Consider the following 16,072-nt stretch of genomic DNA (forward strand, 5'->3'; position numbering starts at 1 on the left):
GCTGTGTGGTTCTGCTCGTAGGCCAAGAATAAACCTGGCACACGCATGATTCATGTTATTTAAGTACAAAATGTCCCAGGCTCCTTTTTATTTTTTTAAAATTTTTATGATTTTTCTTATTTATTTGACAGAGAGAGTGAGAGAGAGCACAAGCAGGGGGAGAGCAGGAGAGGGAGAAGCACACGCCCCACTGAGGAGGCAGCCCAATGTGGGGCTCAATCCTAGACCCCAGGATCATGACCTGAGCCAAAGGCAAACACTTAACCGACTGAGCCTGCCAGGTGCCCCCCAGGCACCTTTTTGAAACAGATCACAGTTCCAGTGTGAGGCAAACACTAAGGCTGGCTGAGTCGGAACAGAAAGAAAAGTAAAGGAGGGAATGAAGCAGCTATACACTGTATTTGGAATCACAGTCTTCTTTTATTTTTTTTAAGAGAACCCTTGGAGAGTCAAAGGATGCCTTAGAATCAGAGCATTTGGAAACAAATGAGCCTTTAAGAGACTTGAGCTCAAAAGGAAAATTTCTTGATTTGGATCAAACCCGTTCCCAGGAACCAGAGATTAGTTTCCCTGAAACACAGCCTTCAAGCGAGCTTGGGGAGAAAATTGACCAAATGCCCCAGGAGGAACTGGGATGGGAAAGGAGAGAGGAAAAAAGATGATCAGACTTAAGTGAGCGACGAGAGGAAGAATTCCAGTCCAAAGCAGAGATCCCCGAGAAATCACTGGTGTCTACCAGCGAGGATATGTTGTTTTGAAAGGATGACTGTGCCAACGTGTATCCTTTGGTAAGGGAGTGTAACATGGTTTTTAGTGTCCTCTAGTGCATTAAAAGCATTGTTAAATAAGGGGTTTTATGCATATGGAAGAAAAAATACCACCAGAAATATTCTTTTGAACTAATAATAGACTCGTATGTTTTAAAGTTCAGTTCAGCACTCTGACGAGACATGCATGACAGGAGTGCTGCCTCTGGGCCTGACATCTGGGTCGGACAGTGTTGCTCCCCAGGCAGAAAATTCCGGACGTGGTTTGTCTGTTACATAGGGTGCCCTTTCTTGTGGGAGACTCAAGGTCAATCTCTCCCTCTCCTCCCCATTCCCCTTCTTTCTTACTTCCTCCTCCTGCTCCTCCATTCCTTTCCCCTTTCCCTCCTCTCCTCACCTCTTCTGCCTTAGATGGCTTGATACCTCTTCACAAGCTCCTAAATCCATTACGGGCTCCTAAAACTGTGCGTTCGGAGATGGACCAGAAAGCAAAAGTCATGGAAAAAGTGAAAGGCACTGAGAAAGTCACCCAGGGGTCGACCGGCATCTGCCTTTGCCACACAAATATTACCATTTACCAAGAGAAGGAAGAGGAGGAGAGTTTTTCCCTTCTTCCTCCATGTGCCACTGAAAATTGCTTCCTAGGATTCAACTCCCTTTTTCCCTGTAGATTCTGCCTTTGGAAGATTTGTAAGTGATCGGATGCATGTAAAGTGTTTAATGTAGTTCCTGACACATAGTGAGCACTGGACGGGTGTTCACATCTAGATGATGATAGTGGTGGTGGTGGCAAGGATGGTAGTGATGATGAGGATGATGGGAAACTCCTTCCTAGTGGGAGATGCAGACAATTGACAGCCTCCTTTCTGTAAACTGGGTTTACTTTGAGCAGTGGAGATCAAGGTCAAAACTTGGGCTTGTCCAGTCTGAACGATAGAACAAGTTTTAGAGCCCGTGAAGACTTTTGGCTTGTTTAGCCAGCTAGCACGACATCTGGGGATATCGCTAATGAGAGCAACTGTCCTGCGTGCCAGGGGTTTGGGTCCCATGTTAGCCCTGGGGTCACTGCAGAACTCAACTCTTCTAGACCACCTCCCTCCGCAAATTTGTTTAGCTCCTTGAGGTCACCTCCTCTCTGTTTCCATTCCTGTATTTTTTTTCTCTCTCTATCTTTTTTAAAGATTTTATTTATTTGACACAGAGAGAGAGATCACAAGTAAGCAAAGAGGCAGGCAGGGAGAGAGGGGGAAGCAGGCTCCCTGCTGAGTGGAGAGCCCGATGCAGGGCTCAATTCTAGGACCCTGACATCATGACCTGAGCCAAAGGCAGAGGCTTAACCCACTGAGCCACCCAGGTGCCCCCCCTTTTTTTCTTCCTGTTAAAATTAATAGGAGCTCTTAAAAAAAAATTAAAGCAGGGGCACCAGGGTGGCTCAGTTGGTTAAGTGTCTGAGTCTTGATTTCAGCTGGGGCTATGATTGTGATCTCAGGGTTGTGAGCTTGAGCCCCGCATGGGACTCTGCACTGGGCATGGAGCCTGCTTGGGATTCTCTCTGCCTCTCTCCCTTGACCCTTCCCCCTCTAAAAATAAATAAGTTAAAATAAAAAAAAAATTCAGGCAGATTCCTCTTCTCGCACAGACCACGCCAAATCCATTTCCTGGAAGTGACTACCGTTCCAGTTTGGTATAACTGTTTATCTTTCCAGGCCTTTTCCTGGACATCTACGGACATGTCTCTGTGTGTGTACACACACGACACATGCTAGGTTTTGTTTTCTTTACCAGTCAGATCTTCTGCATGACCACTTAGTATGTGTCAGAGGGTTTTCTGTATCAGGGAGTGTAGAACCACTTCCTCGTTTTAAATTCAACTGGTGCCCTGTTATGGATGGCCGTTTTCATTATTTCTGATTGTTCTCACCAAAGGGGCTTCAGCAAGTGTGTTCCTGCCTCTCTCTCTCTGCCTGCGGCATCCCCCTTTTCCTTTGGGGTCCCTGCCTTAACCCAGAGGCCTGGAATAATTCAGAGTACTCCTGGTAAGTAGGCATAACCCTGGATACCGACTTCCACCAAGAAAACAAGGTGTCATGCATTTATGAGAAGGAATCTTTGATGATTGTCAAATGCAGTGAAATCTGCTTTGGACCATAACATTTTGTGTTCACGTTTGGAAGGTTGCTCTAAGAGCTGGCTAGCTCCATGATCATTAAACACAAATGGTAACACTAGTGCCCAGTGTCAGCTGATACCGTGTGCTTTCAATTAGTGTGAGCGCTGCTGGAGCAAGGAGGTCCTGTTAATACTGAGTGAGTCAGTTGCTAAACGTCTCTAATCACTTAGCCATCACTTTAGATGCTACCACATTCTATTAATTGGCCTTGGTTAATTTTTTAAACGGAATGTTTTTATTTTAAGTAATGTCTACACCCAGCATGGGACTGGAACACTCCGAGATCAAGAGGCATAGGCTTTACTAACTGAACCAGCCACACGCCCCTAATAGGACTATTTTTTGGAGCAGTTTAGATTGATAGCAAATGAATTGACAAGTACAGAGTTCCCATATACTCCCTTGTGCCCCCCCACCAGGTTCCCCTTTTGTTAATATCTTCATTAGTTGGGGACGTTTGTTAGAGGTGATGAGCCCATGTTGACTGCTATTATTAACTAACATCCATATTTTACCTTAGGGTTCACAACTGGTGATGTGACATTCTCTGGGCTTTGACTAAGGTATGATGAGGTATATCCACCATTGTAGTGTCCTACAGGCTTGTGTCATTGCCTTCAAATCCCTCGTGCCCCACTCTCCATCCCTGCCTTCACCCCCTCGCTCCCCGGCAACCATTTTTTCCCCCTGTCTTCATAGTTTTGCTTTTCCAGAATATCATGTAGTTGGAATCATACAATGTGAAGTCCTTTTTTTTTTTTAAGATTTTATGTATTTATTTGTCAGAGAGAGAGAGAGAGAGAAAACACCTGTCGGGGGAGGGGCAGAGAGAGAGAGAGAGAGAGAGAGAGAAGCAGACTCCTGGCTGAGCAGGGGGCCCAATGCAAGGCTCGATCCTAGGACTCTGGGATCATGACCTGAGCCGAAGGGAGACACTTAACCAACTGAGCCACCCTGGTGTCCCCACTGTGAAGTCTCCTTAGGTTGGCTCCTTTCACTTAGCAAAATGCATTTAAGATTTCTCCATGTCTTTTCCTGGCTTGCTAGTTCATTACATTTTATTTCTGAATAATACTCTTTTTGTATGAATCCACAGTTTTTATAAACTGTTTTAATCACATCCTTGATTTTTATAAAACACTTTGCACACAAAACATATGCATAAGTAAACTACTGTTGAATTAAAAGTAGTAGTCAGATTTATAATACCTCAAATTTTTCATTTCAGAAAATTTTTATCTTGGATTTATTCCTGGGAATATGGATTTTTAAAAAGATTTTATTTATTTATTTGACAGATGGAGATCACAAGTAGGCAGAGAGGCAGACAGAGAGAGAGGAAGGGAAGCAGGCTCCCCGCTGAGCAGAGAGCCCGATGTGGGCCTGGATCCCAGGACCCTGGGATCATGACTTGAACCAAAGGCAGAGGCTTTAACCCACTGAGCCACCCAGGCGCCCTAAATATGGAATTTATAATCATGCTTAGGGAATTTTGTCTCTTTGTGCTTTATTCTTCCTGGGAAAATGGTATATGAGGACCAAATACAAATATTCCCAGCTGAATAATTGCCTTTCTTATGAAGTTCCTTAGTGACTGTACTGTAACTTCCCCCTTCCATATATTTTCATGAAGTAAATTGAATTTCACAATATTAAGTGTTCCCTATGTGTCAGGTACTGAGGAGTCTAGGTTCTGGGGATCAGGAGGATAGGATGTTCTTTCTGTTTACTGTTGACTTTCTTTTCTTTTTTAAGCAAGGTATAATTCACATACCATTCAATTTACCTTCTTAAAATTTAAAATTGTGGTAAAATACACATAAAGTAAAATTTACCATCTTTTAAAAAAAGATTTTATTTATTTACTTGAGAGAGACACAGCGAGAGAGGGAACACAAGCAAGGGGAGTGGGAGAGGGAGAAGCAGGCTTCCCGAGGAGCAGGGAGACTGGCAGGGGGCTTGATCCCAGGATCCTGGGATCATGAACTGAGCCGAAGGCAGACACAATGACTGAGCCACCCGGGCACCCCTCATCTTTCTTTTAAATATTTATTTATTTGAAAGGGGGGTGTGGGGAAGGGCAGAGGAGAGTCTTAAGCAGACTATTCCTGGAGCCCAATGTCAGACTGGATGCCACAACCCTGAGATCACGACCTGAGCCAAAGCCAAGAGTCAGTTGCTGATCCAACTGTGCCACCCAGGCACCCCTAAAATTTACCATCTTAACCATTTTGAAGTGTACAGTGTCAGAGTAGCTACATTCACAATGTGGTGCAACCAACACCTGGAACTCATCTCATGAAATGGAAACTCCCTACCCATTGAACAACTCCCCATTCCCCAGCCCTGCCCCTGGCAACCACCATTCCATTTTCCGTCTCTATGGATGTGACTCCTCTTGTGACCATGTCCGTGGAATCCTACCGTATTTGTCTTTCTGTGACCGGTGGATTTCGCTTATGTGATGTCCCCAAGGCCCAGCCACATGTAGAGTGTCCGGTCTCCTTCCTGTGTAAGCCTGAACAACACTCACATGTTGTTCATCCATTCATCTGTCACGGGACACTTGGCTTCCTTTTACCTTCTGGTTTCTGTGAAGTATGCTGCTCTAAACATGGGCGTGTGAATGTCTCTTTGAGACTCTGCTTCCAGTTCTTTGAGCTAGGTATCCAGAAGTGTCATTGCTGCATGATATGCTAATTCTGCTTTCAGTGTTTGGAGAGCTCTCCCTGGGGTTTTCCACAGCAGCTGCACCATTTCACATTACCACCACAAGTGCCCAGTTGTTCCAATTTCTCCACATCCTCGTAAAATTTACCCTTTTAAAGTGTACCATCCATTGCTTTTTAGCATGTTCACAAGGATGTGCAGCTGTCACCACTGTCTAACTCCAGAACATTTTCATCCCCGACAAAAGAAATCCATATCCCCTAGCCATCACTCCCCGACCACCTTCCCCAGGCCCCCAGCAGCCACTGGGTTCCTTTCCATATCTATGGATCAGACTGACCCTGCACTGTGTGTGGCCCCTTTCACTCAGCATCATGGATTCGAGGGTCCTCCGTGCCCTAGCATGTGGCTGAGGGCGTTCTGGAAGTGATTTCCCTCACTTTGGACTGATGATGAGAAATCCTTCCCCTCCAGAGTCTACAGCAGGGGTGCCTGGCATCACAGTTCTGGGCTTCGTGCACTCAGTGTCTTGCTGGTCTTGCCTTTGTCTTCCAGACCGTGACTTGGGGTTTTGGATGGAACTCTTCCTGTTTACTTCCTGTTTACTACATTCAAGATGAAAACCAGCGAGTTCTTCTGTATGCCTGTGCTAACACTGCAGTCATCTATGATGTCTTCAAAAATACTCAGCACCATCTTCGTTGTTTTCATTGTTGCTTTTTCAGATTTTATTTAATTAATTAATTAATTAATTAATCTTTTGAGAGAGAGCAAGCAAGAGAGAGCAATAGGGAGAAGCAGACGGCCCTGCTCAGGGGGGAGCCTGACGTGGGGCTGGATCCCAGGACCCTGAGATCAAAGCCCTAGCTGAAGGCAGATGCTTAACTGACTGAGCCGCCCAAGAGCTGGACATATATTTTAATAAGGACCTTCCTTAAGTCAATGCCTAGGTCAGAAACATCACAGAGGGTTTCCCAAAAGCCTAGTCCATACTCAGGGATCCATGACATGTAGGTGCAGAATTTGCTCTCCAGCTGTCCAGAAACACACAAGCCCAGCAAACAGCCCTTCTTGGAGCTTAGTTGAATGTGCAGCACTGAGCACAGTGCTGATGGGAGGGAGAGGGGGTAGTTTGTGTCTGCAGAGGGAGGAAGGAGCAGCAGGCAGACGGGCTGAGAAATAGGGACCATGCCAGGCAGCTGTCCAGCCTCCTGCAGAGTCAGGTGGCTGGGAGTGGCCTTGACTATCCATCCATCCATCCGTCCATTCATTTGTTCATTTATGCCACAGGTATTTATCAGAATCTCTTTGATTCAGATTCTGGGTCTGTAGTCATGAACAAAACAGATCTAGCCCCCCACCCCATGGAGCTTATAGTCTCATAAATACGCAATTATGAATTACTACAAGCACTCCAAAGGAGATGTGGGCTGCTGCAGGAGAGAGATCAGGAGTGAGAGATGGCCCTCCAGTTGGTTGCGCTGGCAAACATGCCCTTTATTCCGAGATCTGACTGACTGAGAATGAACCAACCAGGGGCAGTTTGGGGAGGAGCAATCCAGACACAGGGAGCTCCAGGTTTGCAGGCTGGTATGACTGACACGGAGTGAGCAAGAGAAGAGGAAGGAGGGAGGAAATGGGCTATTTCCTGGCAGGGAGCACTGGCATCTTGTTTGTCTCCAGAAGGTTCCTGAGTTACTGGGAAAGGATTTTGAGGCATGGTAACAAAAGCAGGGAGACTAGCAAAGAGTCATTTGCTCCAGATTTATTCCTCACCTGGGTTCAGAGTTGGGCACATGCCTAGATCTGTAGGGATCCCCTGTCCTTTTGGGGAGTGTGGCTTACCCTTTAGAGTTTTGAGGGAGAGAACACCAGAAAACCACTGGCTATGGAGAAATGCCAGGGGAAGGCCATAGGAGTGGAATTGTCAGCCCGATGAACCTGGAAGGGGAGCTTAGTTCTCCCTGTGTGGCTCCAGCCTCTCTGGCCATCCTGAATGTTTCAGAGCATTTTCTCTGCATTTCTGCAGGGCCTTGCTAACAAGATCTCCTGCCTCACCTCAGTGAAGACAGGCTGTGGATTGCCGCAGCCAACAAAGGGCCTGACTGTCTCATAATCATCTGGGACTCCTTCACAGGGTGGGCGTGGCACAAGCCTGTTTTTCCCTACTCAGTGTAGCCTATCTGCAACAAATGAAAAATGCCAGTCTGGGCATGCAGAAGCCAGTGGTGGGATGCCGGGTGAGGGTGAAGTGGCCTGGGGAGGCTGGCCATCCTGTTGCCTTGAGGCCCGGTCGAGTGACATTACCTTGTGAATTTCCCCATTTACAATTCTTGGCTCTTTAGGCTGAGAAACTTGGTGTGGCAATGTCGCAGAGTAGATGAGGGAGGTTAACACTAACCCAGCTTGGAGGCCCAGAGAAGTGAAGTGATTTTCCCCATCTACAAAAAAAGAGGCTGATCATACCCACTGTTTTAGTTTCCTTGGGCTGCTCTAAGAAATTACCACATGCTGGGGCGCCTGAATGGCTGAGCTGGTTAAAGCCTCTGCCTTTGGCTCAGGTCATGACCCCAGAGTCCTGGGATCCAGCCTTGCATCAGGCTCTCTGCTCAGCAAGGAGCCTGCTTTCCTCTCTCTCTCTGCCTGCCTCTCTGCCTACTTGTGTGATCTCTGTCCATCAAATAAATAATTAAAATCTTAAAAAAAAAAGAAATTACCACATGCTGAGGGGCTTAAAATAACAGAAAGTTATTGCCTCACAGTTCACGAGGCTGGGAGTCTGAAATTAGGGTGCGCAAAGAGGTGGTTCCTTCTGGGGCTCTGATGGAGAACCTGCTCCAGGCCTCTCTCTCAGGTGCTGGTGGTGGCTGGCAGCCCGTGGTGTTCCTTGGCTGGTAGACTAATCACTCTAATCTCTGCCTCTGTCTTCACATGGCGTTGTCCTCTGTGTGTCTCTTTGTGTCTGCACTTCTATGAGTTCAGTAGCCATTGGTTTTAGGATCCATCCTAATCCACCCTCATCTGAACTAACACATGGGCAAGGACCCTATTCCCATATAACGCTCACATCCTGAGGCTCTGGGTGGACCTGACTTCTGAGGAGGCCCTCAACACACTGCACTTACCTTACAGGACTGTCAGGAAGCCCAGTAGCGCACAGTACATGGCCCATGATAGATGTTCATGTGCGTTTTCTTTCTTCATTCCTGGTCCTAGAGGCAGAGTGCAGTACTAGATTAATTGATAAGATTGTAAGGCCCTGGTTGAGTTATGGGGGTGGTGACATGGGGATGGATGAGTCCAGTTGGGGACGATTAGGAAGAAGTTGTTTAAAGCTCTTGGGTGTTCTGGAAAGTTAGGTTGAATGTTCTAAGATACAGGTCCCCCAGGTGACTGGTGACCTCCTAGGGCCCTGTTACTTAATCCTGGTCCTCATCTTACTAGACGTCTCAGTGGCATTTGACACTTGTCATTTCCTTGGCTTCTCTGATACCACATCCTCTTGGTTTTCATCTGCGTTCTGAGACTCTGCTTCCTCTGGCCCAAGATGGTGAGGAGGACGCGGCTGGTCCTTTTCTCCAGCCAGGAGGGAGCAGACCTGGGGTGGTAACCACACCATCGTCATCTCCCTAACCACCTCATCATTCCTCTTTTCTTGGATGAGGAAGCTTCTGGAGAACATTCCACCGGGATGTCCCGGGGACATCTCCTGATAAAATGTCCCCAAGCCCTGTTGCATCTCCTCCCGGAGGCCTTCTGAACCCGCCTCTGCTGGCCCTGCCCACCCACTCCCCCCTGGCCAGCCTCCTCCTCTGCAGCCTCACTCTGCAACCCAACCTCCAGGATGGCGATTTAGAATACACATAACATGAAATTGACCATCTTCACGTTTTTAGAAAAGATTTCCTTATCATTTATTTAAGAGCAAGAGAGTATGAGTCGGGGAAGGGCAGAGGGAGAGGGAAGGAGAATCCTCAAGCAGACTCCTTGCTGAGTGCAGAGCCCAACATGGGGCTCGATCCCGGGACCCTGAGATCATGACCTGCACCAAAACCAAGAGCCAGCCGCTCTACCAACTGGGACATGCAGGCCCCCCATTGTAAAAATTATATATTTCTTTAATTTAAAGATTTTATTATCTGCTGGAGGCAGAGGCTTTAACCCACTAAGCCACACAGGTGCCCCAAAATATGATTTTTAAACGTCTAATTTGGTGGCATTAATTACATTCACAATGTTGTGCAACCTTCGGCACTATTTCCGGAACATTTTCATCACCCCAAACAGAAATTCTGTGACAGTGAGCTCCCCATTCTCCTTCCTCTCGGCCCCTCATCAACTTTCTGTCTCTATAGGGTTGCCTGTCATCATTTTATATCCGTGAATCATATGTGGCTTTTTATGTCTGGTTTTTCTCTCAGCATAACGTTTTCAGAGTTCTCCTGTGCTGAGGCATCATTCAGTGCTTCCTTTGTTTTCAAGACTCTATCACATGGATATATTGATTTTGCTTATCTACTCATCTGTTGATTTTTAATAATCTTTTAATTGAAAGCTAACGTCTCCTCTGGCCATCATCTCTAATCTTCACCGTCTTCCTGGAGGTAGTCCATTTGGTGTTTCCTTCCAGAACATTTGCTGTTGTCCTAAATACAAATACATGGACATCAGCGTGTAGCATCGTGTAGTTGTTTTCCACAGCATTTTGAGTGTGGTCTTTTCCCAAAGGCAAAATCTGTTTGTGTTACTCCCCTGCTGAACACCCTTCAGAGGCTGCCTCTTGCCGACCCAGCCTGAGATAGAGGGAAAAACACATCTTGCATCCTAGTCATGGGAACACATCCCCCAGAAGGTGGAATTCCCCTTCCATGTGCCTGGTTGTTACATGTGACTGTCACATGCTTTCAGCTGCAAGTAGTGGGATATCTGACTTACACATGAGGGAAAGTTGTTCTATCCCGTGACAGAGTCCACAGGAGGAAGGGTGGGCCTGTCATGTGTGTCTCTTCTCTGAAACTGTTGCCGGTAGCTCCCCTTCCCCAGGCCCCCTAAAAATCTGGCCCCCTAAAAAGCCTTTATTCTTTGCTTTTTTCTTTTATTTTTTTTTTCTAAGATTTTATTTATTTATTTGACAAAGTAGAGAGCACAAGTAGGCAGAGAGGCAGGCAGAGAGAGAGAGAGGGAAGCTGACTCCCTGTGGAGCAGGGAGCCTGATGTGGGGCTCAATCCCAGGATGCTGGGATCATGACCCGAGCTGATGGCTTAAGTGACTGAGCCACCCATGTGCCCCTCTTTGCTTTTCTCTCGCTTATAAAGCTGTCTCCCCGACTAGACTAGGGGTGACTCTGGCAGCGATTTTTTTTTCTTTTTAACTGCAAAGTAAAGTGTATCTGTGGTTAATTCAATATGGCAATACGAGTTTTATGATATAGTAAATGATGACTTTGGGATCCAGAAAAGATTACTTGGTTTTAGAATTAATAGTCACTTTATTAAAGTTATAAACTAAGAACCATAGTTTTTCCTTAAGCTTTTTATTCAACTTATAAATCTTACTCCTTTTATAAATCTAGCAGATTTTTACAATTGTCTTTAAGGGGGTTTTGATTAATGTTTAACCCAACTCACAAATTTGATTGTTAATTCCTTTTAAATATTTTTAAACTGCATTTAGAAATTGAATATATTTGGTTTTATCTCTAAGTTCTTTAGTAGTCTGATTAAAAGATAAACCCTTCATGCATACTTAGGGAATTCTTGTAAATCTAATAAATTAGACCTAACTATGGCAAATCTTAAATTCTCATAAGTATTCTAATATTGTTTGTAAACCAGTATGATTTGAATGTAAAATCACAAGTCTGAATCAATGATGGGCTTTAAATTAGAGTCACAAATTTAATCCATCAGAGGTTCTGATATGTTAAATTCTTTTAAACATCACCTATTCCTAAGCAAAATAAACAGATTCTCTTCCCACCATTATGTTTACAAAACAGGCCCAGTTGACATCACTGGCTCTCTGTTTAATTCTGGAAAGCCACAGGGATAAGATGCTTTTCCCCACTAAGGACATCATGGTGGCATTCACAGCAATGTTAGGACCGCCTTCTCTCAAATGATTTTGGGGGCTAGTTCCCAGGGGGATGAAGTCTTCTCCGGTGACAGAGAAGCAGCCAGGTCCTCAGCTGGGGCACAGACTTGGTCCCAGCCAGTTGGGGCACTGGAATGACCTACGAGGCCTGCTGATATCTCCTGTAACAAGGGCTCTGTAATGAAAAACAATGGGGAATCACCAGCCTGTGGTCCTGGATCAGGACATCCTACCACCCGGCCTTCACTCCCCCGACCCCCATGCTGCCGCTCACTCACATCACTCACAGCCTTGCTTCTGTTGTGTTTCTCTGGCTCGCTTAGATATTTAAGTATCTCATTTAATTCTGCATGTGACAAGGTTTTTCCTGCTTCTTAGGGTTCTATAGTCTTGCCAGGGACATGGTATAGAGGGAAGGAAAAGTGAGTCCTTCCTTACCCAGACACATCTCCAGAGTCACCCTTGTTTAGTTTAGAATCTTTTCCTCTAGACTCTTCTGTGCACAGAAATGTGTGCACTCTCTCTCCCTCATGCGGGATGAAGCTAACTACACTGTTCGGCAATTTGCCTTTTTCACAAAATTTTGGTCACCTTCCCACATCAGCTTCATTCTTTTTTTTTATGATTTTATTTAGTTATTTTGTAGAGAGAGATAGAGAGAAAGAGCAAGCGCATAAGTAGGCAGAGCGACAGGCAGAGGGAGAGGGAGAAGCATGCTCTCCACCGAGCAGGGAGCCTGATACGGGACTTGATCCCAGGGCCTGAGCTGGAGGCAGCTGCTTAACCAACTGAGCCACCTAGGTGCCCCTGCCTCAGTCTTTTTGCAAGTAGCCTAGTTTTTCATTATACGGTTATGTCATAATGTTTTTTTAACAGTTCCCACATCCTTGGATATTTGTGTTAAGAGATTTTTTTGCCATTAAAGCAGTGCCATAATGATCATAACTTTATATTTATCTCTGTTTAATTTCGCTATTATTTTTCTGGGAAAAAAGCTGTAGAAGAGGAATTGTTGAGTCCTAGGGTGTGTGCATTTAAAATTTTGACAGATGCAACTAAGTTGCTGTCTAGAAAGCCTGTGTTTATTTTCATTCCCACTTAGGTGGGAGGGCGCTCATTTTCCTGAGAGCTGGGGTATTGTCCTAGGCATCTTTTTTTTCTTAACGTCCTTCATGCCCGGCACGGAATCAGCACTCAATAGTGGGTGACAGTTGACTTCATGAAGAGAACAAACAGCATATTTGCATAATGCTGAGTTAATTTTATTATTTTTTAAAATGAGGTAAAATTTACATAAGGTAAAATTCGCCATTGTGAAGCCTGTGAGTCAGTGGCATTGAGCGCATTTACAATGTGCCATCGCCGCTTGTATCTAGTTCCAACTGCTGTTTTAAAGTCATCTCTATGCCCAATGTGGGGCAGGAACCCACAAACCCGAGGTCAGGAGTCACATGCTCCACCAGCTGAGCCCGCTGGGTGCCCCTCATTCCAAAACCCCAAAAGGAAAACCCAAAGCCATCAGTCATCCCTCCCATTCCCCCTGACAGCCACTGACATGCCGGTCTGTCCCTGTGGATTTTCTAATTCTGGACACTTCATATCAATGAGCTCGAACAATGTGTGGTCTTTGTGTCAGGCTTCTCTACTTCACGTGATGTTTTGGGGGGTCCACCCCTGATACAGCAGGGGTCCGTGCTTCCTTCCTTTGTATGGCTGCATTGCAGTCTGTTGTATGGATGGAACACATTTTGTTTCCTCCATAGCTTTTGAAGCGAGTCCCTCTGGGGAGCAAGACAGACCTCTGCAAATGGGTGTTCCCTGGTCCTGTTTTGCAGCATTCCTGTGCACACAATATTTGACAGCTTCCCAGAAGGCAATGGCATCGGGGCCATAGCCATCACCCGGGATGCCAAATATCTGGCAACCATCTCCGATACTGAAATCCAGGTGTGGGGCATGTGGAGGTGGCCTCAGTGGGCTGGCCAGCCTGTCAAGTGTGTCCCAGTGAGCAGCTCTGCTCGGGCAACATGGTGATGTGATGCTCTCAGGGAAGGACTGGACCCCATGGCCCCTCGTTGGGGGTTCTCTTCCTGGGGTTTAGCTCACAGTGCCATGTTCCCGAGCCAAAGTTACATGGCTACCACGAGAGGTGTCGGGTTTGTCAACACCCTTCAGGAACCTTCTCATTCTGTTCCATCTGCTGTCACTCACAGGAAGTTTGCATCTGGAGGTGGGCCTTAGCCGTGGAAATGCCAGCATGTACCCTCAACCTCCTCAAAGAGTATGGTGTTCAGGTGAGCTCAGTTTGAGTGTGCAAAGCTATGTCTACAGTCACACCGAGCCCAGGTCCACACCTACTTTTGGTTTTGCTGGCGTTCAGTTATGGTACACTAGCGCTTATAAAAAAAAAAAAAAAAATACTGCTGTGTCCTTGATCCCATTTTAATCTTCTTGACAGTGAGCAATATTTTTTTGAGCATGTATTATGTGCCAGGTTCTGCTAAGTTTGTTACAGCAAGTATCTCCCGCAGTCCATGCAAACGTGCTGGGAAGGAGTTCCTTAGTAACACAATGGACTGCTACTGTTAAGTACTAGGTAATTTGTCTGAAGTCACGGGCCAGTGGCCTTTCCTGTTCTAGACATGCTCTTAACTGGTCCTGAGACCCAGAAATTATTAGTCTTAGTTTGCTTGAAGTGACTTGCCAAGGATACCCACCAAGTCTACTCTTCCGTTCTGTGTCGTCATACTCATCCTTGCACCCTTCGCTCACCACACGGCTGCTCAGTCCCTACGATGTGCCAGACACTGTGCAAAGTGCTCACCTGGGTGCAGGACCCAGAACCCAGAGGGCCTGGGTGACTGGGCTCAGCCAGGCACATGTCATGCTGCAGCTTCATGTCCATGTCTCTCCTTCTGGCCCCCCACCATCCCTCTAGGTCTCCGCAAAAAATTTCCTCACAGTTTTTATAAGCTGAGCTGATACGGTAGCCACCAGCCATAGCGAGTTTTCCTGTTGCTGCAAGAAACCACTCTGGGACGTGTTAGAGCTTGCATTAAATCTGGGGGTTGCTTTGGGCAGTTGTCCTCTTAACAATCCATGAGCACAGCGGCGCCTGTGTGGCTCAGTGGGTTAAAGCCTCTGAGCTTCTGCTCAGGTCATGATCCCAGAGTCCTGGGATCAAGCCCTGCATCAGGCTCTCTGCTCAGTAGGGAGCCTGCTTCCCCCCACCTCTCTCTCTCTGCCTGCCCCTCTGCTTACTGTGATCTCTGTCTGTCAAATAAATAAATAAAATCTTTAAAGCAGGCAAACAAACAAAAAACAAAACAATCCACGGGCACAGACTGTCTTTCCATTCTCTTACATCTTCTTGAATTTCCTTCAGCAATGTCCTTTGCAGCAAACAAACCCTCCACTGAAGGTTTATTCATAGGTCTTTTTATGATATCATAAGTGGATTGGTGTTCTTAATTCCCTTCATGGGTTTTCATTGCTAGTCTATAGAAACACAACTGATATTTGTAGGATTTTGTGTCATGAAACTTTGCTGAATGCATGTGGCTGCTTGGATTTATGTCAATTAGAGTGAGATAAAACTACAGATTCAGGGGTGGCCAGGTGGCTCAGTGGGTTAAGCTGCTGCCTTTGGCTCAGGTCATGATGCCAGGGTCCTGGGATCGGGCCCCACATCGGGCTCTCTGCTCAGCAGGGAGCCTGGTTCCCCGTTCTCTCTGCCTGCCTCTCTGCCTACTATGTGATCTCTATCTGTCAATTAAATAAATAAAATCTTTAAAACAAAACAAAAACAAAGAAACAAAACTGCAGATTCATTTCCTTGGCGTCACTACATTTCAAGTGCTCCCCAGCCACCTGTGGCCAGTGGCTGCCATGTTTGACAGAACAGATGAGCCAACATCTCGGTCACAGAGTAATGTGCTGTGGACAGCGCTGCAAGGCCCCAAGTCTGGAAGGATTCTGCCGTCTGCCTGCTCTGCATTCCTGTGTGCCCAGCTGGACTGAGCCCTTCGGTTTGGGCTTGAGTCACAAAGGGTGAGCGAGCTCTCAGTACAGCCCAGCTTTCTAGTAGGCTGGCTGTTTCATTTCTAGAGCGAACTGTCTCACACCTTCTCTTCATCCCTCCCCATCCCTTCCTCTTTGTCGTGGCTGATGACCTCTCTCATTTTGCGTTGAGCGAATGGGGGCCATCGGATACAAACCCTGGCCTGTTCTCACTCCCAGCCTACAACCTGCTTCATCCTCACCACCGTCTCCTGCCCCTCTGTGTGTAAGAGCAGCCGGTGCCTGAGATGCCACTCCTCTCAGGCACTCAAGGCCCTCTCCTGCAGCGATCCGCTCTCCCTCTGCTGGGTG

The sequence above is a fragment of the Martes martes genome, assembly GCF_963455335.1.
Source record: "Martes martes genome assembly, chromosome: 16".
Lineage (NCBI taxonomy): Eukaryota > Metazoa > Chordata > Mammalia > Carnivora > Mustelidae > Martes > Martes martes.